The sequence below is a fragment of the Nomascus leucogenys genome, chromosome 12, assembly GCF_006542625.1.
Source record: "Nomascus leucogenys isolate Asia chromosome 12, Asia_NLE_v1, whole genome shotgun sequence".
In the NCBI taxonomy this organism is placed as follows: Eukaryota; Metazoa; Chordata; class Mammalia; order Primates; family Hylobatidae; genus Nomascus; species Nomascus leucogenys.
In genome coordinates this window covers 93,876,297-93,901,562 of record NC_044392.1, presented here as the reverse complement: position 1 = coordinate 93,901,562, position 25,266 = coordinate 93,876,297, and positions in this window count along the sequence as shown.

The following is a 25,266-nucleotide window of genomic DNA, read 5'->3' as shown; positions in this document are numbered from 1 at the left end:
AAAGATAGAAATAGTGTCTCTCATGGGGAAAAGGGGGCATATTTATGTACTATACAGTTTCATAAAGATAATGTCTCGTTCTCAGGTGAACGTCAGGCAGGCTTAGTGCCCATTGTAAAAGATTTTTTTTTTCTATGCAGGAAATTCTTCTTTTCCTATAATGGAACCCAATGTGTTCAACCATCACCTGGCCCTCTGCATTGTTCTGTGAGAACTGGGGTCTAGGGAACCAGCACAAATCCTGAAAGTTTGGCTTCTGCTATTGCTAGAAGTACTCAAGCCTTTTATTTCTCTTCCAGGAGTCTCATATCTCCTACCAACAGGCATGAAACTGTAAAGTTAAATCTTAGGTTGCCTGTAAGGTATAATTTCAGACTCTTCACACTTTCTTTACATAGTAGCCTGTGTTCGTTTCCTGTTGCTATGTAACAAATTATCATAAAATTAGTAGCTTAAAACAACACCCAGGTACTAGCTTACCTTCTTTTGGTCTGAAGCTCAGGTGTGTGGCTAGATTTCTTACAAAAGGGCTCAAACCTCAAAATCAAGGTGTCAGCCAGAATTGGTTAATTTCTGGAGTCTGTAGGGGAAGAATGCTTTTCTAACACATTTACTTTTCCGTCAAATTCTATTTCTTGCAACTATAGAACCGAGGACTAATTTTCTTGCTGGGGCTATACTCCAGGCTCCCAGTGTCTACCCATATTTATTGCCACATGGCCCCATCCATCTTTAAAGCCAGAGGAGAGACTGTATCTCAACTTGAATCCCTCTAACCCCTTGAATCTTTGACTTCCTCTGCCTTTGACCTCTAGATTCAGATTTCAAAGGCTTATATTTTTAGGTGACATTCACCCAGATAATCTCTCTATCTTGAGATCAACTGATTTAGAGCCTTGATTACATCTGAAAAATATAACCACAAATTTCACCCACGCTCAAAAGGAGATTGTACAAGGGTAAATGTCAAGGTGGGTCACTTTAGAATTCATCCTAGCACAGTCTCATTGTTTGTCATCTCTCACCTGAATTTTTAATCAACCAGTGAAAACCGCGTAGTAAAATCAGTTCCTAAAATAACACTATTCTGAGATAAAAATAAGACAATTAATTAGAGCAATAATTTAATAATACTATAAATAAAGATTTGATTATCATTTCATAAAAGGAATGCTGTGTACTATAATGAAAAACATAACATTCTTATCTTGGACACCATGATAAGATCTATAAGTATGCTTCTTGAACATATTTCAACATAAACTGATGGAAAGTCCAAAACACAATTCAGCAAAAGGAATTCTACAAAGTCTTCTTTTCAAAACTCAACATGCACAATGCTTTGCCAGATAACCTTAACATATATAGATTTAGATAGATATTAAATTTTTTTTTTTTTTTTTTTTTGAGACGGAGTCTCGCTCTGTCGCCCAGGCTGGAGTGCAGTGGCGCGATCTCGGCTCACTGCAAGCTCCGCCTCCCGGGTTCACGCCATTCTCCTGCCTCAGCCTCAGCTGGGACTACAGGCGCCCGCCACCACGCCCGGCTAATTTTTTTTTTACTTTTAGTAGAGACGGGTTTCATGGTGGTCTCGATCTCCTGACCTCGTGATCCGCCCGCCTCGGCCTCCCAAAGTGCTGGGATTACAAGCGTGAGCCACCGCGCCCGGCCGATATTAAATTAACTGTAGCAAGTTAACAAGGTAAAATCATGTCAAGGACCAGAAAAACAGCATAATGGTGAAGACAATAGGAAGTGGTGGCAGCTGAGGCTAACTAGAAAGAACATATCCCTGCCTAATGACATTCAATGCATCATTTTATTTTATTTTATTTTATTTATTTATTTTTTGAGACGGAGTCTCGCTCTGTGGCCCAGGCTGGAGTGCAGTGGTGCATCAATGCATCATTTTAAAGACACTGTACCTGACAAAAAAAACACATCCTCAGACTGCCATGAAGCAGTTCTGATGTGTAACCTTTAATATATCTTCATGTCATTCAAGCAATCTCTTATATTGTCACTTTACTTGAACTTCAGATTACACTTGTCAGTGAGTTCAAGATTATAATGCCTTGAAAAGCATACAAAGGTGGTTAGCAAGTAAAAGTCAGATAGGAATTAAATAATAAAGATTATTATTAGTTTTTATTTTTTGATGTATCTGTAATATTTCTGTTCAAAATCTGTTGACTATTATACTGATGTTTTGAATTAAAAATGTTAACTACTAACAAAATCATCTCTTTTGTGAATCTGTTTATGTAAGACTAAAATCATTTATTTGCCTCTAAGTAAATTGGTTTAACACTCATTAAAATTTAACATTTAAATTTAATTTATAGATAGCAATGTATCAGAGTTCTAAGCTTGTGCTGAGTAGAGGCATGAGAAATAGAAAGCCTATTGATTTAATTATAATAAATATCACTTGGATGTCAATGAAACACAAATGTATATATTGGATCACTGCTTACTTGAAATCTCCTCTGAAAATTTTACAAGCATCTCAAACTTAATAAGGATATCTAGAATATTAAACCCTGACACTTGTCGTCATGTCTTTTCTAATTCAATCAAAAGCATCCCACCTACCAGGGAAAATTTAGTCGTTATTGATAATTTCTCTCCTTTTATCTCAGTATAAAGTATGTTCTGTTAATTCTCCCTCCAAAATATAGCTCAACTAAACACACATCATTCTATCTAATACTACCATCCTTGTTCAGATCATAATTATCTTGCTCTTTGGAGGGTACGAATTCATCTTAATTGTTCTCCTATTCCATTCTTGAGTTCTTCCTCCCATTCTCCAAATCCAACAAAAGCTATCTTTCTCAATACTAATCAGATACTGACATGACCTTACTTAGAACTCCTTAATAGCTTCTTTATCACCCCCAAACGTACTTCTACCTCAGGGCCTTTCTATCTGGTGTTTACTCTGCCTGTGACATCTTTTCCCAGAGTTCCTCTTGGCTTTCCACCTCATTTCTGTCAGGTTATATTCATGGCCCCTTCTTAGTGAGACTTTCTGCAACATCCTATTCAAAGGAATGAACTCCTCTATGCCTCCTTGTTTCTGGCTTGCCTTGTCACTTCTCTTTATGTCACATACTATACCTTTTACTTATTTACTTTCTTTGCTGCTTGTCTCCTCTTTCAAGTATAAGCTCAATGATGATGAAGGTTTTATCTGTTTTTCTTCCTACTGGAATGTTCTTTTCCCATTCTCAATATCGTAGTTCCTGCTCATTCTTTAATATACAGCTTAAGTGTAATATGTCCTGGGAGAGGTCTTTTCTGACCACTCCATCTAAAGTCAGTTCACTTTAATGTACTATCTATCTTAGCCATTTTAAAGACCCTAATAGCATCACTTAAAATCATTTACTTGGCTTTATGCCCCCAGCAATTAGCTCAATATTTTTCAGATGACTGAAAAAATGAATGAAGGAATGAATCAAGTGTAGAATATAAATCATGACTAAATGAAGATAAGCCTAGGAAAAAAAATTTACATATAAAGAATTTTGATGAAACATATAGATTTTCAAATCCATTTATTGATTCAATTTCCTAGTAGTATCAAACTGTTTCTTTTTACAATCAACCTTACACACAAGGATTATGTATTACAATACTTGAAACAAGTCTCAGAATGAAATTATCATTCGAATTCTTATTAGGTATGCAGCCATGGACAAGTCACTGAACATCAATTTTTTTATTGATACAGTTAGGATAATTATGCCTTCATTATAAGTTTAAATGTGGTAAATACAATTAATGGTTTTGTTTTTGTTGTTAATAGTATAAAAGGAAAGTGCTCATAGAAGTTGGTGAAAGCCCTGAATAAGAAATAAAGTACATGCTCACACTGCACTAAGCACCCTGGAGATAGATAAGTTACAAAGATTAGGATTTGCATAATTGGTGTAACTCATAGTTTGCATTAACCTTATGAAGGGCAGCTATTTTTCATAGGTGTTGAGAATAATGTTAAAGAATACCAAAACCTAAGCCCTAGCAATCATGAAAGTTAGCATGGATTATTAAGCTAATTAAAACACTGGGACTCTGGAGACCTGAATTTTAATACACATTTTGCCACTAACTTATAATGTAACCCTAGGCAAGACAGCAAGTCTCTTTATTCTTTGCTTTCTTCATCTGTGAAGTGAACATTACCTTCCAGAGGTGGTTGTACTGCATAGCAATGAACTGATGTGAAGTACATTGTAAGAATGGCATCCTTATGATAATTGCAAAGAGTAAAATTTAAAACATGTAACATGGTTAAAATAAATCTACAGATAGATTACATCTTATCTCTTCAAAAAGTTTACTGTTAACAGAGGGAACAGGATCATTTTGGTTTTTGCTATTTAGTTTATTCCACTCCCATACTCCCCACCATACCCCTTCAGGAAGCATCCAAAAGGAAGTGATTAAACTGTTGATAATATTTTTTTTTTTTTTAGTCTCTGACAAACTTTATTATAATTCGTTTTTTTTTAAATTTTTATTATTATACTTTAGGTTATAGGGTACATGTGCACAATGTGCAGGTTTGTTACATATGTATCCATGTGCCATGTTGTTTTGCTGCACCCATTGACTCGTCATTTAGAATTAGGTATATCTCCTAATGCTGTCCCTCCCCCCTCCCCCCACCCCACAACAGTCCCCGGTGTGTGATGTTCCCCTTCCTGTGTCCATGACTTCTCATTGTTCAATTCCCACCTATGAGTGAGAACATGTGGTGTTTGGTTTTTTGTCCTTGTGATAGTTTACTGAGAATAATGTTTTCCAGTTTCATCCATGTCCCTACAAAGGACATGAACTCATCATTTTTTATGGCTGCATAGTATTCCATGGTGTATACGTGCCACATTTTCTTAATCCAGTCTATTGTCGTTGGACATTTGGGTTGGTTCCAACTCTTTGCTATTGTGAATAGTGCTGCAAGAAACATACGTGTGCATGTGTCTTTATAGCAGCATGATTTATAGTCCTTTGGGTATATACCCAGTAATGGGATGGCTGGGTCAAATGGTATTTCTAGTTCTAGATCCCTGAGGAATCGCCACACTGACTTCCACAATGGTTGAACTAGTTTACAGTCCCACCAACAGTGTAAAAGTGTTCCTATTTCTCCACATCCTCTCCAGCACCTGTTGTTTCCTGACTTTTTAATGATGGCCATTCTAACTGGTGTGAGATGGTATCTCACTGTGGTTTTGATTTGCATTTCTCTGATGGCCAGTGATGATGAGCATTTTTTCATGTGTTTTATGGCTGCATAGATGTCTTCTTTGGAGAAGTGTCTGTTCGTGTCCTTTGCCCACTTTTTGATGGGGTTGTTTGTTTTTTTCTTGTAAATTTGTTTGAGTTCATTGTAGATTCTGGATATTAGCCCTTTGTCAGATGAGTAGGTTGCAAAAATGTTCTCCCATTCTGTAGGTTGCCTGTTCACTCTGATGGTAGTTTCTTTTGCTGTGCAGAAGCTCTTTAGTTTAATTAGATCCCATTTGTCAATTTTGGCTTTTGTTGCCATTGCTTTTGGTGTTTTAGACATGAAGCCCTTGACCATGCCTATGTCCTGAATGGTATTGCCTAGGTTTTCTTGTAGGATTTTAATGGTTTTAGGTCTAACATTTAAGTCTTTAATCCATCTTGAATTAATTTTTGTATAAGGTGTAAGGAAGGGATCCAGTTTCAGCTTTCTACATATGGCTAGCCAGTTTTCCCAGCACCATTTATTAAATAGGGAATCCTTTCCCCATTTCTTGTTTTTGTCAGGTTTGTCAAAGATCAGATAGTTGTAGATATGCGGCATCATTTCTGAGGGCTCTGTTCTGTTCCATTGATCTATGTCTCTGTTGTGGTACCAGTAGTTTTGGTTACCGTAGCCTTGTAGTATAGTTTGAAGTCAGGTAGCATGATGCCTCCAGCTTTGTTCTTTTGGCTTAGGATTGACTTGGCGATGCAGGCTCTTGTTTGGTTCCATATGAACTTTAAAGCAGTTTTTTCCAATTCTGTGAAGAAAGTCATTGGTAGCTTGATGGGGATGGCACTGAATCTATAAATTACCTTGGGCAGTGTGACCATTTTCACGATATTGATTCTTCCAACCCATGAGCATGGAATGTTCTTCCATTTGTTTGTATCCTCTTTTATTTCATAGAGCAGTGGTTTGTAGTTCTCCTTGAAGAGGTCCTTCACATCCCTTGTAAGTTGGATTCCTAGGTATTTTATTCTCTTTGAAGCAATTGTGAATGGGAGTTCACTCATGATTTGGCTCTCTGTTTGTCTGTGATTGGTGTACAAGAATGCTTGTGATTTTTGTACATTGATTTTGTATCCTGAGATTTTGCTTAAGTTGCCTATCAGCTTAAGGAGGTTTTGGGCTGAGACAATGGGGTTTTCTAGATATACAATCATGTCATCTGCAAACAGGAACAATTTGACTTCCTCTTTTCCTAATTGAATACCCTCTATTTCCTTCTCCTGCCTGATTGCTCTGGCCAGAACTTCCAGCACTATGTTGAATAGGAGCGGTGAACTAACTAAAGACTAGAAACAATGTATGGCCAGCAAATGTTAATTAATATAATGTCTTCGCCAAATTTACCTTAAAATGCAAGGTACACAGACTTACTTCCACCAGAGCATTCATATTTTTTGCTCTTTAATTAAAGCTCTGATGTCTGTTGCCATTGCTTCTCTTGACTGAGGCCCCCAAAAGCATAATTGGGAAGCAAGATTATGGTACTGGATGATGAATGAGTGTAGCATTCCCTGTACCAAGTTCTGTACTGGAATATATAATGAGTGGATGTCATCAAAGTCTAAATTATGGGCTTGAATTTAAGATAAATTAGCCTACCTGTAGCACATTACAATTTTCCATGCAAAATTAATTTATTTTACCTGCTGAATGACTGTACATTTATTAATTTGTGCAGGTCACACATTTTATTATTAAGGAGACCCTTTCTGAATGATAGTAAGGTGATTCTTGATTGTGATTCTTGGCTGTTTTGTTATATACTAACTTTAAATTTCTTTATCTGAGAACTTGTAAATTTGCTGTCAACGTGAGGAAATAACAGGAATTCAGAAAGTTCTAACTCTTTTATGTAAAATATTACTCATTGTTTAGAGAAATAACTTTTTTTCATTGAAACACATTTAAGAAAAATATGCTGTTCTTCTTTTTAGAGAATCATCTAAGGTAATGTATAGGAAGCCCAAATTATGCAAGGAAATCTAAATTCAGTATTCATGACTCCAAAATGATGCATATCTCTTATGCGAAATACATTTTCTTTTCCCGTTTATTCACACTTACATAGGGATTTTGTAATGTGGCTACAGGTTAATATCTGGGCATATCTTTTTTATATATTACTAGTATACACATGGTTTTCCTTTTAAGCCATATGAATAGAGAAAATGAAAATAGCAAAATAAAACCTTATAGAACATCACATATGAATATTTGGCAGCCACAAACTGTTTGTGACCTCCACTACACCAAATTGCTCTAAAAAGAAAATTAAGAAGGATGTTTACTTCAATGAGAGAAACTTCCAGACATTTTAAAAAAATCAAAAAGTAGTAGTTGATCAGGTATTTTATTCAAACAAATGTTAATTCTGTACGTCAACCATGAATACCAATCCAGTAAGCAGTAAATGATCATAAATGAATCATGCCTATTTTGAAGTAAACTGTGACACTGCTAATATTTTCAAACACTTTCTAAAGTCTTGATATAAACCAAGTGTTTTGAATAGTTCCTGTGCTTCTTAAGTAAAGACAACCTCAAGTATATGCCCCTAATTTTTTTTGTTTGTTTTGTTTTTTACAAATCTAGCAGAGCTCTTAAGACTATTAGGAATTCTGGAGTGAAGCATGAATACATTAAACCCGTTAATAAGGTATCGCAAAAATTGTTGGTTTCATTTACTCTTTCAATAAACTAATCCATAAGTTGATAGCGACTTTATCTGACCTTCATGCAAGTGTTGCACTCTGAGTGTGGCATGTGAGATGACTGTCTGTAAATGTTTTGTTTGAAAATATAGTCCAATAACATTGATTTACAGTGATGTCTAGTCACAAAACCCTTATGAATACAACATTCAAAATGAATAGGACAGTGACAGTACATCATTCTGGGGAAGAGGAACATCTCGGCAATATGAATCATAGACATAGATAACTGGTGTCATTTAAACCACATTAATATTAAGGGATGTAGTTTACATTTTAGAATTACTCAGTATGCAAATGCTGCATTTCAACTTTATAGTGCATATCGAGTCAACATGGAAAGCTATATGGCAAAGATTTTAAACATAATGAAAATTATCAATGACTTTTAATTCTATATAACTGATGATCAGCAATAATATTCTTTGGATGAACAATAATACTTAAAATTTTAATATTAATATAATTGATTAGCAAGAAATTTTAAAGACATTATCAGCTTTTAAAGCTAGAGATTTATTATTTTATGTGATGGAAACATATTGGCAACATTCAAGGCGGGTTTTCACTGAGATTTATGATTTCTGACATATTTCTCAAAGGAATGTGAAATATATGTGTAATGAGGTACTTACACTTAAGTACATCATGTGTACTTACCATGTGTAAGACAGTAAATACAGTTAGAAATTTTGCTGTTAGAATCCTCTAGCTTACAATGTTTTGGTTCCTCTGGAGAATAAAAAAGAATCTCGATAATTGATGAATAGCTCTCTACAATACGCCCCAAGAGTGGACAGGAAGAATACAGTTACTGATGTTACATAGGCATTAGGAGGCAGTTTAAAGCAGCTTGTTAGTTGAATTGAGCAATAGGGAAACTTACAGTTTAACAGCTTTGCTAGCAGGGGTTCCTGTTGCCGTGGTAAAGTGCTACATGTTTTACTCAATAATAGTGATAATACAATTGAGTTATCCCAAAACTCTTTGTAAAAACTCGAGTAATAAAAGCACATTATGGTTTCTTTATACCTCTAGTGTTGCTTTAACCTATATGCCCCCAAATCCGTCTGCTTTTGAAAATGTCTTATTTAGGCCAGAGGAAAAATGGTACTTTTGAAAATGGAATTTAATTTTCTGTTATATTTTTCATTAGAGCCATCATCTGTTAAGTTTATTTTTTCTTAGCTTTGCAACAGGTCATTAACAATGTAAAAAGCCTATACATAAATATGTTTTCACCTACATTTACAGTGACTAAGTATAATAAAAAGACACTGCATTTCATTATCAGGCTTTCCGATAATACAGGAGAGCCTCTGGTCATACACTTTAAACCTTAGAGCATTTATACATTCAAAAAAGCTTAGCCTCAGGGCAAGTCAAAGCAGCTCATTACATGAAAAAAATGACATTAGTTATTAAGCATAGTTATTTTAGTTTGACCATAGAAGAGCTTTTGTTTGTCATTTGTTTTCAATTACATTTGATTTTGCATGTAGGATATACAATAAAAAAGGAAAAGTATAAATGCATATATTTAAGGAGGAGAATTTAAAACAAACAAAAAAAGAATTAGACCAACACTATCAACAGCTGTGGTTCTATCACTGATGTCTTCCAGAGTTTTACTTTAGACTTAGGTACATGATTAGGCTTCCAACCTAAGCTTCTCTTTTATTAGATCTTCTGTCTATCTACCATCTCATTGGTCAGTCGTTCATTCAATATTGATTCATTTTCCAATGAGGTATCATGCCAGGTACAGAAGCTACACAAATAAAGAGACAGGACCTGACCTCCAGGGGCTAGGTGTCCAACAGAAGATTCAGACACGTAAGCCAAAAATTACAGGCAAGAGCTGTGAAAGAACTATGAACAAGGTGGTAGCAGAGCAGAGTGAGGGAAGACAAAAATACTGCCTGGAGGTATCAGGCAGTAGCCTAAGGATTGCACTTGCATAAGATTGGTAAATACTGATTTCCTTATGGAGCGAGGCCATGCACACCCGAGTTTGAAGGACAGCATTTACTTAAATCATTATTCAGAATTCAGCATACTCAGTGATACCTGTTTTCTACTCCAAATGTATAGTTGCTGTTGTGATATCTTTTCAACTCTCATTTCATGAATATATTGACTGACTTGAGGTCAAGTCTATGAAAATATGCATTGAATAATGAAACCTTATAAGGCTTATAAACAAAAATAAGATTATTTATAACAATTTGTTAGAAAAGTTTTTGGCAATTATGTCCATAATCGATGGATGTTTTCATATAAAGAGGTTGCAAATGGTATACTAAAACATGGAATTAAAAATAATTCCACTATAAATTTAGCCATTGTATATTTAAACTTAATGCATTTTTATTGCTTGATCTGGACTCAAACTAGAATCACTTCTGTCAGCAGCTATGGGGGAAAGATAAAATTTAAAGGCCGGGAGCAGTGGCTCATGCCTGTAATCCCAGCACTTTGGGAGGCCCAGGCGGGCGGATCACGCGGTCAGGAGAGCAAAACCATCCTGGCTAACACGGTGAAACCCCGTCTCTACTAAAAATACAAAAAATTACCTGGGTGTGGGGGCAGGCACCTGTAGTCCCAGCTACCACGGATGCTGAGGCAGGAGAATGGCGTGAACCCGGGAGGCGGAGCTTGCAGTGAGCTGAGATCGTGCCACTGCACTCCAGCCTGGGCGACAGAGCAAGACCCCGTCTCAAAAAAAAAAAAAAAAATTAAAATATTCTGATAAAATATTTGTTATACAGTATGCAGTGATAAAAATGAGGATAGTTGAAGACAATTCTCAAAAAATGGTAACATAAAATTTTTAAAGTCATTATTAATCAAAGAGTTAATATTTAAAAAGCAATGAGCTGCCATTTTGTTCTTGTAATTATAATTTAGTGAGTAAAGGCCAGTAAAATTGACATTGCATTATCCTGCCCCTGCTAGTGTAGTTATACAGTACTTTGGGAATACGTTCCAGAATCTAAAATTATTCATATTTTTGATCCAGCAATGCAACCTGTTAGACCATATACAATGAAGCACACTAATTTTAAAAAACTAGATAATCTATATACTATAAAAATTACTTTATGCATTATTGACAAAGGCAAAAAAAGAAAAAATAAAACACCAACATTGAATTTTACTACTAGTACTACTTTTACTTCGATTAGTAATACAACCACTGCTAAAATCTACTGTGCTTTTATCATGTGTAAGACTCTCTAATTGTTTTACATGGATATCATTTAATGAAAACAAAACCCCACTGTGTTAGTTATTTTATTAATTTGATCTTATAGATGAGAAAACTGAGGCTCAGGGAGGGAAAATTATTCATTCAATATAATAAACTAGTAGTGGAGTAACCAATATACAAATCCAACTATCTGTGACTAGAGGTTGCACATGAAAACCAAATTCCATAATACACAGTAATACTTAATACTCATAGGGGTATCATTTGTCAACATTACATATTACAACACCAAACTTTAAAGAGATTCAGGCCAGACGCAGCAGCTTAGGCCTCTAAACCCAGCACTTTGGGAGGCCGAGGCAGGTGGATCACTCGAGGTCAGGAGTTCAAGACCAGCCTGGCCAACATGGTGAAACCCCCTCTCTACAAAAATACAAAAATTAGCCAGGCATAATGTCGGTGCCCGTAATCCCAGCTACTCAAGAGGCTGAGGTGGGAGAATCGCTTGAACGGAGGAGGTGGAGGTTGCAGTGAACTGAGATTGTTCCATTATACTCCAGCCTGGGCGACACAGCGAGACCCTGTCTTAAAAAATAATAATAATAATAAGAGTTGCAAATTCCAGAGTCATAAAGTAGGTTAAAAAAAGTCCGATGTCTTATGATTCTAGAGTTAGACTATTAATCCTTGAGCTATGCTGCATTTTAAGACAAGATTGCAGAACTTGGGGTTTCCAGATACTCTAATTTCGTCAGTTCTGGGGCCAGAATCTGCTTTGATTAAATGAGATCAGATGTGATCAGGTATATTCATGGTGATTTGAAATAATCAATAATTTATAAAATTACTGTGTAAGTAATTATTAAATCTATTCACTCACTTGATCTTATAATTATGCCACAGTGCAGCATAGGCAACCCTATGGTGTAATGACAAGTGAAAAGTGTAAGAGGAAAAAAAGGTACATATATTGTGATTATTAATATATTAAAAAATGTGAAAAAGACTGGGCAGAAAAAGTAACCAAAATTTTTACTATAATGGTAGAATTATGGGTGATTTTTTTCGTTTTTAATTTTCTCTGACTTGATAAAATTTGAAACTTAAAAAACTTAAAGGAATAAAATTAAAGTATAGCAAATAATTTAAATATCAGATATTAAAAGCTGATCTTTTCCTGCCTACAATATGTAATGCATTTGTTTATGTTAAGGTTTCCTATTCTTTTTATAACATAGGTAGAAGTAAGACCAATTTTTCAGCTTCAGATTTCCAAAATCTTACATATTTTATTTTACATTTCTCTCACTAATATGTGTAGAAAAATATATGATTGATAGTGTTATTCTAAGGGTTTTTTTAAAACACTATCCAACCTATAAATAATTTTATAATCTAAGAGTTAATATATTAATAAACACATATATATGTATTTATGTGTATTTATACATATGAGCAGAGGTATAAATGAAAAAACGTATCCATACTTAAAATAAGCTGAACCATCCTTCATTGTTTTTCCAAGTATTTTGTTTAATATAATTAACTGATTGTGTGGGGCACATAAGCCCGCATATTGTCAACTACTCAGTTATGATTTATATATTTGATATGGAAGTGAAATCCCCTGAGCAAAAACAGAAACTTCATGGAATCAACACAGGAAACTAATGGAAATGCATATATATTGTGAATAAGGTACTGGAATGTACAATACTGTGGTCACAAGTAAACCATTCTGTAAAGAAATAAAAACTAGCAAAGAATAAGATTAAGAATAATCTTAGGCTTCTAGTATTAGTCTTTTATTTCCATATTGCTTATCAACTCAATGTATTTATGAATTTAAATTGTGCTTATGTTTCATTATATGTGATCAGAAGCCATTTAAAGCTTGTTCTCACATCTCTTATAAATCTCCACTGCCAAAATATTCCTGACAAATCAACTTATTGAAAAATCACTATGTCCTTCATATATTTACCACATTTACCCTTTGAAAATAAAAACAAAAATTGGTAAGGATTATGACATTTCCTTCACCAATATTCATTCTAAAGGAAGCATCCTAAATATAATACATTCCATTATATATATTATATTATAGTATATTTTATGTATATCACATTATATAAATTATCACATTATTCACTTACAAATCCCTGTAATGAATCTCCTATTCTTTCCACATTTTAGAAGGTAACATGCCATCTTGAGTTTTATGTGTTTTCATACTTTTGAAATTAGCTCTCTTTCATTGTTTACATACACGGATAACCTATATTAAGCACCCCTGGAAGGGTGTATGGTTTGTTGAGGACAAATCTACTCTATACTGCTATGCAACATTCATTCGCAGTTTTTAACAAAGACAGGGAAACTATACCATCACACCTCTTACTTTACATATTTAAGTAATTATAAATGTTTACTGATGTCCATAATGGTATCCAACTTTGGAAGCCTGTAAGCTTGTGTGTGAGTGTTTGTGTGCATATAGACATGTGCTTGCATATCTGTATTGTAGCTAGATATCCAAAAATATTTACACAGCAATATAATTGCATATCAAATTAAGAATCATTGTTACACATTAAACACATTTACATATTATAATATATGTAACATATTATGTAACACATTACATATTATAACATATTAATAGACTAGGCACAAATGTCAATGGTAAATTTGAATTAGGTTCCCTCTTTGAGGATCACTTTTGTAACCTGTAAAATTGGAATGAGTATCATAAATACTCATTGTTGTTTGATATTTATGTTAAAATAGTTTCCATTATCTACATAATTAGCATATTAAAACATAAGTAAAAATACTTTAAAAATTTAAAAACTGTTGATTGTAGAAAAGATGCAGATATATCTGTGCTCTGTCAATACAGGTGAGCATTTCTGAGGATGTTCAAAGTTAGACTAAGTTTTTTATTATTTTGTTTGCTTCTTTCACATTTCCATTTGGGAATCTATTCCATTTGCCTCCTCTATGGAGAAATGGTGAAATGGTTTGTTTCAGTAATAAGGAAAAGGTCTTGGGAGAGTTTAGAAGGTCACAGCTTCTTGATCTCTGACAGTGATTAGTAAAAGTGAATTTTCAAACTCCATTACCTTGGGAAAAATTAGGCAAATAAATCCAGGGGCTGAGGGGAAAAGATAACATGAAAATTAATATAGTATTTATCTATCTATTCTCCTATTTTCTTTGCTTTGTGTCTAATTTGTACAGTTTGGCACTGTGTAGTTTCAGATATAGGTTTTGACTCTGGATAAATGTAATCTCAAAGGATTTATGAAATATAGACAATCATACTTTCAGAAAATCTATTTTTCCAGAGTATTTGATCAATATGATGATGTGTAAATAAAGACACTGAGTGGAGAATTAAAGTGATTATACAGACCATCTAAAGGGCATAGGGAACTACAGCAGGATTTGGGACCTAGACGTCTGAATTACTCAATTTGACGGTTACAGTGTTCAGATTTTCCCATTAAAGTCCAAAAACTACATTCAACATTAAGTATACAGATACCACCAAACTAGCACTTCAGATTTTTTATTTTTTTGTTTTTTTTGTAAAAGGGAAGACAGATTACCGAATTTTAGTGCCCTGTTTTTGTAGAAGTGTAAGACCAATGCTACTTGGAAATTATCTACAATAAAAAATTAAGGCCATATTTATAGTTTTACAATAAGTGAACATTAAAAGGTAAAAGGAATACTTAAGAAAATATAGAAAAACACTCTCTAAGTCTCTAAGTCTCTAAGACAAATAATTTTGTAGTTAATTAGCTTTCAGTACTGCCTGTTCATAAATACAATTTTCATTATACAATCATACAGTACATTTTGTTTTATGCTCCACATTTTTAAATTATGTTAAAACAAGTTACCATGGTTTTATTATCTTGATAGTGATTTTAATGCTTTAAAATGTTCTGTCCTATACATTTTAAAAGTATATCAAACATAAAAAACTGAGAACCAAATCTGATATTTTTATAGCATATTGACAACTCAACATGAATACACCAACAAGGCTCTTACTTTATATATTTAAACAATTCACAAATATTTATTGATGTGCTCAATGATATCAAACTTTAGAAGCCTATAAGTATGTGTGTGTGTGTGTGTGTGTGTGTGTGTGTATGAAAACGTATACTTACTGTATTGTAGATGAATACACACAAAAAAATGTACACAGGAATATAACTGAATACCAAATTAAGAATCAGTACAACACATTAAGCTCTCATATTCTACTAATGGAGTTGGCACAAATGTCAATACTGAATTACACATTACGTTATCCCTTTGAGCCTCAGTTTTGTAATCTGTAAATTGGAATGAAAACACCAAACTCGCAGGATAAACCAAAATAATATTATAATATGATTCAATATATCCTACATAAATATCAATTGAATCTGGATTTTGATGGTTACTGATAGGCAAAAGTAGGCACTATATTACCAGGTTAATTGTTGCATTAAAATGGATTATAGTGTTCCAGCCTGGTTTATGGCAAAACCCTGTCTGTATAAAAAATGCAAAAATTAGCGGAGTGTAGTAGCATGTGCCTATAGTCCCAGCTACTTGCAGGGGCTAAGCAGGGAGGATCGCTTGAGTCTGGGAAAGTCAAGGCTGAGGTGAGCTGTGTTTGCGGGTGAAACCCTGTCTCAAAAAAAAAAAAAAAAGGATTATAGTGTTAATCTACTAGGTTCAAATATTTGCAATCATCTACAAATAATTAATATCAAATTGTTCTACATCTTGGATTAAAGCCAACTGTAAATGAAAGGATTGCCAATGATAGTGACAGTGTTAATATTTGAATGACATATTTAAAAATAAGAGAAACACCTTTTGAATTTTTCGTCTTCTTTGTAGTTAGGATGCCATCAACAGCAAATAATAGGACATTGACTCAAACTTACTTGAGTCATAAGGAATTTTTTAACTCATTTCACATAATGAGCAAGAAAAAGGGAGGGAGTTTTCTTGATTGGTTAGTTTAGTTGCTCAGAGGCATTATCAGGGTTCCAGATTCTTCCAGTTTTTTCAATCTGATATTTTTAGCATGGAAGCATGGTCCTCAGGACAGCTCTTTGCAACAGTGCAAAATAACTATCACATTTCCAATTATCATGTCCAAACATGGCAACTGCCAATAAAATATAAGGCCATCTCTCATTCACAGAGAAATAATTGGTTATGTGCATCTCAGTTTGTGAGAATACTGTAGATAATGGATCTAATTAGATCTCACCATATATAACAAATTTAATTTGATCTTGGACTAATTTGTCATACTTTTGTCTTGTGCCCAATCCTAAATCAATATTAAAAAAAAGAAGCAAGATGCCTATGACTAGCTTAGTAAAATTGAAGCTCCATTTAAAAGAAAGTGTGGGAGTTAATGAATTTTTGTATGAACAACCTAGACTGCTTCATCCAACCTGAAAGCACTATTTAAAACTGATTCACTCATTGATTCACTCATAAATATAGACAATTCCAAAGAACAATAGAAACAAACATTAATGGCTAACATAGTAGTATGCCAACGGTAACCCTATGCTAAAGAATTCAAATGAAAGAACAAACAAAAACCCCAAAACATTTTCATGTACATTAAATGATCGAGTATCATGATTAAATTAATTAATTAGAAGACCTGAGTTGGAGTATTTGCTGTTTCCTGGGTGTAAATACTCCTTCCATGATCCACTTCAAGCTACCAACATGTAGTCAAGTGCCTAGTGAGCTGACTTCAGGACTCCATTGCCTCCATTAATGGGTTGCCCAACCTCCACCGTTGTCTGCCTATCATGTGCTTTCAACACAACTACCAGAATAGTGTTTTTAAAACTTGTCCTGTCATTCACTCCAGAGATCAAGGTGTTCCACTGGCTCTCTGTATTATCAGAGTCCAGAATCCTTACAATTGTCTACAAAATTCTACCTCAACTTGCTGCTGTTCCATTTCTGACTATATCTCCTCTGTGCTCCTTCCATTTTAGCTACATGGTCTCCTTGCTATCCCTAATTACTCCAGGTTTGCTTGTCACTTAGGGCCTCTGCCTGAATTTAGCAAATGCCTTCACTTTCTTTGTTTAAATGATGTCTTTCTATGAAGTTCAATTAATCTGAGGTCCTACTGATAATTTATTTGAACTTGAAACTTTTCCCCTGTGTAACTTCATTCTTAGTCTGTTCTTCTCCTCTGATCCTCATGCCATGTACCACCTTCTCACTTACTATAAAATTTACCCATTTGTTATGTTTATGCTTTATTATTTGTCTCACTTGGCTATAATTTGAGCTTTAGAACAGTTCCTTTTTTATTATTATTTTCTGATATATCCCAAGTTCATAGAGCATTGTCTAGAACCTGGTAGGCACTTAATAAATATCTGTTCATTGAATGAATAATAATTTCTAATGCCCAAATAATGTTCAGAGAGTATACATCCTTTTCTTGAAAACTGCTGTTCTTTCCAGTGGTCTTTTTAACATAAGTGCAATGCTTTTTCTCAATGTGTGTCCTAGAAACAATTTGGTTCTCTAAATCACATGTTCAAATGATCAACCATATCTATTTTAGATTTGAAATTAAATAAGTAAACAAGTGCTATGATTTGCTGCTCATATGCCAACTATGAAATTGCTGTTTTGAAACAAGTAAATGACCTACTTACCCTTCTTGTATACATGACGAAATTCAAAATTCAGGACTTTTTTTTGGTATCTTACAGTTATAATCACAGATGAACTAGGAATATTTCCTTCTCTCAAGATATATAGTAAAATAATGGGAAATATACAATATGCTTTGAATCTCAAAAAATTAGTTTAAATAGTTTCTACCTTTAGAGTGTATTACAAACTTAAAATAATGTCTTTCAAAAAACAATGACCAAATTGTGTTGGTACCTTCGTTATTTAATTTTATGCTATACACAAGCTGCTTGATTCATACATATCATGCATACTATTAATAAAAGCAAGAAGAAAACATTTTCCAGATTTAAAAGTAATGTTTCAGTATTTTTTCCTCTTAAATTTAGGTTTTAGGAATGTAAAACTAAAAACAATATCTCACATATTTGTATGCCAGTGTAACAATCTTAGAGAATGGGGAAAATTGATGGTATATTCACAGAGAAAGAATTGGTTATGAACAGAAACCATTAATGTAACTTGATGATATTTGTTCTTATTCTTAAAATTTATTTTTGAATCCTTCAATTATTTGTCCTTGCCTGAATATGTTGATTTACTCTAGAGGCAACTGAATTAATTATTTGGTTGAGTAGAAAGAAAATTGCATTATTCTCTATGTTTCATGGTGGATCCATCATAGTCATTTTTGGTTGAACTGCAGGCATTCAAAGTTACTCAAAATGTATTTCCCATCAACTTGTCTCCAAGACAATTTTAGTTTTTTTCTAAAACATTAAACACATTTCCTTTCTTTTAGCTTGGTTGAAAGATATGAATGTAGAAATGAATATGGGATATAATTATTCGTTTCCCTGGGAATATACAACTCAATATTGAAGAAAAAGTACATTGGAGCACAGATACTACCATAAGTCAAAACTTACCATAGAGCTACAGCAATCAAGGTAGTGTGGTATTGGTGAAAGAATGAATAAACAACAACAACAACAACAAAAATCAATGGAACAGAACAGATAGCCCAGAAAAAGACCCACATGAATATATTCAACTGATCTAAGAACAAAGATACTCTTTTTACCAAATAGCATGGGAATAACTGGACATCTATATATATATACACACACACACACACACACGCACACACACACATACATACATATATATATTTACATATATAAAACCACTCACTGGATAAAGATTTTGAAACACATATGAATGAAGGAGATTTACTATCTTAAGTAAGTAAATGTTCTGCAAATCAATAGGTAAATGACAACTCAAAACAAAAATCTGCAAAAAACATGAAGCTGAAAGACACCGAATATGCATCAGAAATGGCTAAGAAGCTATTCAATTCAAGCTCAACCTCATAGACAATAATGAAAACAAAATCAAACCACAATGTGACATTGTAGACTATGTCACTCAGATTGTCCAAAGTTTAAGTCTAAAATTACCAACCACTGTCAGGTATGAGTTACAATGGCACTTATTTCATTGCTGGTGGATATCTAAATTGGTAGAACTGATTTGAAGAATAATTTAATAGTATCTATTGCAAATGTTCATGTGTCTATCACCATAAACAATTACTTTTATAGCTGTATGCACAAAATAAAATATACCCACATTAATAAAAAAGACATTTGTGGCCAGGCGCAGTGGCTCATGCCTGTAATCCCAGCACTTTGGGAGGCCTAGGCGGGCAGATAACGAGGTCAGGAGATCGAGACCTTCCTGGCTAACACGGTGAAACCCCGTCTCTACTAAAAATACAGAAAAAAAAATAAAAATTAGCTGGATGGCGGGTGCCTGTAGTCCCAGCTACTCGGGAGGCTGACGCAGGAGAATGCCGTGAACCCAGGAGGCGGAGCCTGCAGTGAGCCCAGGTCATGCCACTGCACTCCAGCCTGGGAGACACTGGCAGACTCCGTCTCAAAAAAAAAAAAAAAAAAAAAAAAAAAGACATTTGTAATTATGATTATAGCAGTATGATTTATAATGATGAAAAGAAGTGGAAAACTGCCTAAATGTCAATACAAAGAGAATGTATAGATAAATTATATATGTATATGAAATATATGAAATGATTTATCTGTACATTCTCTGTATATATACACACACATATGTACATTCTCTGTGTATATACACACACATATGTACATTCTCTGTATATATACACACACATATGTACATTCTCTCTATATATACACACATATGTACATTCTATATATACACACACGTACATTCTATATATACACACACATATGTACATTCTCTCTCTCTATACACACACATATATACATTCTCTCTATATACACACACATATATACATTCTCTCTATATATACACACACATATATACATTCTGTCTATATATACACACACATATATACATTCTCTGTATATACACACACATATATACATTCTCTGTATATACACACACGTATATACATTCTCTGTATATATACACACACGTATATACATTCTCTGTATATATACACACAGGTATATACATTCTCTGTATATATACACACACGTATATACATTCTCTGTATATATACACACATATATATTCTCTGTATACATAATCTGTTTGTATGTATTCTCTCTATATATTCTCTGTATATACATTATATATACATTATCTCTATATATACACACACATAAATTTTATATATGTATATTTCATAGATGAACTATTAGAAATAAATGAACTAGACTACTTGAATTAATATATTAGAAACCCACAAATATTTTGAATGCAAAAGTAAGTTGCATATGAAAACTGAATGCAGGGAGCTATTTCTATCAGATGTTGACTAGAATAAACTACCACGAAGGACATTAGTAGGATAATCAGATACATTTAAATATGTGTTGAATATTATATAATTGAATTACATTATGATTGTATGAGAGAATTCACTTGTTTTGAGAAATAAGTAGTAAGGTGTGAAGTTGTAAAGTTCATATTGTCTACAACTAAAGAGTCCCAGAAATATGAGTGGAATATGTTTAAACAAATGATTGTAATGAGAGTTTATAATGCAATTCTATTAAAAAGAGATTGTGATTAGTCAAAGTTCTATATGAACCAAGAACTCTGATTCTAAGGGCAGGAGAACATGGATGTCCCAGCCTTGAAGAGAAGCAAATCAGCCCTTTCTCTGTCTTTTTGTTGTATTCAATGGATTTGTTCTTAATGGAATGGATGAGGCCCCCTCCCATTGGGGGGGACAATTTTCTTTACTAAGTCTATGGATTCAAATGCTACCCTCTTCCAGAAACTCAAAGATACACCCAGAAATAATGTTTTACCATCTATCTGAGCATCCTTCAACCAAGTCAAGTTGACACATAGAATAACCATCACAGCAATAATTACACAATGTGAACAAGTATATTTTGTTTGGTGGCTCTGTGTGCCCTAAAAGCAGAGAATATAAATGTATAAATCTATTCTTCACTCCCTCATTAAAACTAAGCATGGACTTGGCCCCCAAAAAAGCATAACCTGTTCCAAATATTACATTGTATAAGTGACATTCTGTCAATATAATCCAATGAGGAATTACATCAGCAACAATAATAAAATTATCTTAAAAATCTATTCACTACCTCAAATTTAAGAAAGAGAATTCTAATACAGCAATGTTCTCAGGGAAGGCGCAAATTAGTATAATTTTTTTTCATAAAGATGTAATATATTCCCATAGTAATACATATAAACCAAAAGATGAAAGAATGGGCATAAACATTTGGGTAACTAAAAGACCTGTGAAACGTATCTAAAAATCTTTAAAAATATGGAAGACTGCCAAATCATACAGAGAATAAGGCTTTATGATTCGAGGTTGGAAATCTGACAAAAAACCAAAACGTAAAAATGAAGAACTTCAACTTTTTGTTTTACTTTCTTTATGCAAGTCCCATCCTGCAAAAAGAAAATGCAGGGATTTGCATTTTAACTGGTATTAAAGAACTTAGTGAAGGGAAATTGACTAAAAATTTGGAAGAGATTTACTCCATTATATTAATTTGTAAATATAAAATAAAAAGGATCTCTAGGTATTGACTACATTCTATAGTTTAGTAAAACTTGTTATGAAAAAACTTAAATAATAGCTGAATTATTTAACAACATATTGCCAAAGAGGAAATTGCATCAAAACAACTATTAAACTGATATGTTGAAATAATCATGATTACAAGGAACTGAAAAATAGGTGTAGAAGTTTAGAAACATTCAGGTACATATACATTTTTTATAAGCTTAGATTTTAGATCATGTACAAATTACAGAAGAAAAGGTTTATACCGAAGGGCAAGCCAAAAAGTAACAAAATTGTAAGACAAAGTGAAAGGAAAATATATCCTACAATAAGCTAACATCTGAGGGAAAAAAAAAACTTAAGGAAACAGATAAGAAAGAAACTTTAACTTATGTTGGCAGTAAAGACAAAACCAAAAACAAACAAGGGGAAAGAGTTCTATTTCTAAGTGAAACGGTGTAATATTAGTATATATAGAAAACTGTGAGAAAATATAACTCTTCGACTTCAACTTCTTTCTTCTCTATCAAAGAAAAATTGGAAAGGTTGAACAAAAATTGTCTGAGTGTACTTGAAAAACCTGAGATAACTACTCATGCTTTTATCCTGTAGGTTTTCAGTGTATTTTCGTTTTTGTATCAGTGATCAATTACCAATAGCATACATCTTCTCTCATTCACTCACCATTTTAACAAATGACACTCATTTTTGATATGACCATCTAGAAAAGAATTTGACTTATATATATGTAACAATGTATTGAAAGGCCTAAATTTGTTGGGAACACAAGTAGCAAACATCTTTATTCTAATGCAACTCCTGCTTTCCAACGTGCTTGATTTGCACTCTTCTCTGACCTATGACATCTCTGAAAAAACCCACAGCTTTCTAGTAACCTTTGGGAATTAATACAGCTTGCCATGTTCGTATTAAAATTTTCCTATAACATAATTGAAAATTCCCAGCCCACCTCCTCCCCCTAACTAGTGTGTCATTCACGGCTTAGGAATCTTTTGTAAATAAGAAGCGGTGGTCCATTTTCTGTTATTTCTAATTCTTTTTGGATAGAATCAATACAAAATTCTTAAATTTTCAACCCAGAATTTGATATCTGGCCGAACTAAGCTTCGTAAGTGAAGGAGAAACAACATCCTTTACAGACAAGCAAATGCTGAGAGATTTTGTCACCACCAGGCCTGCCCTACAAGAGCTCCTGAAGGAAGCAGTAAATACGGAAAGGAAAAACCGGTACCAGCCACTGCAAAAACATATCAAATTGTAAAGACCATCAACGCTATAAAGAAACTGCATCAATTAACAGGAAAAATAACCAGCTAACATCATAATGACAGGATCAAATTCACACATAACAATATTAACCTTAAATGTAAACTGGCTAAATGCACCAATTAAAAGACACAGACTCAAAAATTGGATAAAAAGTCAAGACCCATCAGTGTGCTGTATTCTGGAGACCCATCTCACCTGCAAAGACACACATAGGCTCAAAATAAAGGGATGGAGGAATATTTACCAAGCATAAAGAAAGCAAAAAAAAAAAAAAAAAAAAAAAAGCAGGAGTTGCAATCCTAGTCTCTGATAAAACAGACTTTAAACCAACAAAGATCAAAAGAGACAAAGAAGGCCATTACATGATGGTAAAGGGATCAATTCAACAAGAAGAGATAACTATCCTAAATATATATGCACCCAATACAGGAGCACCCAGATTCATAAAGCAAGTCCTTAGAGACTTACAAAGAGACTTAGACTCCCACACAATAATAATGGGAGACTTTAACACCCCACTGTCAACATTCGACAGTTCAATGAGACAGAAAGTTAACAAGGATATCCAGAAATTGAACTCAGCTCTGCACCAAACGGACATAATAGACATTTACAGAACTCTCCACCCCAAATCAACAGAATATATATTCATCTCAGCACCACATCGCACTTATTCTAAAACTGACCACATAATTGGAAGTAAAGCACTCTTCAGCAAATGTAAAAGAACAGAAATTATAAGAAACTGTCTCTCAGACCACAGTTCAATCAAACTAGAACTCAGGATTAAGAAACTCACTCAAAACCACTCAACTACATGGATACTGGACAACCTGCTCCTGAATGACTACTGGGTAAATAACGAAATTAAGGCAGAAATAAATAAGTTCTTTGAAACCAATGAGAACAAAGACACAATGTACCAGAATCTCTGGGACACAGCTAAACCAGCGTTTAGAGGGAAATTTATAGCACTACATGCCCACAGGAGAAAGCAGGAAAGATCTAAAATTGACACAATAACATCACAATTAAAAGAACTAGAGAAGCAAGAACAAAAAAATTCAAAAGCTAGCAGAAGACAGGAAATAACTAAAATCAGAGCAGAACTGAAGGAGACAGAGACACGATAAACCCTCCAAAAAATCAATGAATCCAGGAGCTGGTTTTTTGAAAAGATCAACAAAATTGATAGGCCCCCTAGCCAGACTAACGAAGAAGAAAAGAGAGAAGAATCAAATAGAAACAATAAAAAATGATAAAAAATGATAAAGGGGATATCACCACTGATCCCACAGAAATACAAACTACCATCAGAGAATACTATAAACACCTCTATGCAAATAAACTAGAAAATCTAGAAGAAATTAATAAATTCCTGAACACATACACCCTCCCAAGACCAAATCAGGAAGAAGTCGATTCCCTGAATAGACTAACAACAAGTTCTGAAATTGAGGCAGTAATTAATAGCCTACCAACCAAAAAAAACCCAGGACCAGATGGATTCACAGTCAAATTCTACCAGAGATACAAACAGGAGCTGGTACCACTCCTTCTCAAACTATTCCAAGCAATAGGAAAAGAGGGACTCCTCCTTAATTCATTTTATGAGGCTAGTATCATCCTGATACCAAAACCTGGCAGACACACACACACACAAAATTTCAGGCCAATATCCCTGAGGAATATCAATGCAAAAATCCTCAATAAAATACTGGAAAATCGAATCCAGCAGCACATCAGAAAGCTTATACACCACAATCAAGTTGGCTTCATCCCTGGGATCCCAGGCTGGTTCAACATAAGCAAATCAATAAACGTAATTCATCACATAAACAGAACCAATGAAAAAACCACATGATTATCTCAATAGATGCAGAAAAGGCCTTTGATAAAATTCAACACCCCTTCATGCTAAAAACTCTCAATAAAATAGGTATTGATGGAATATGTCTCAAAATAATAAGAGCTATTTATGACAAACCCACAGCCA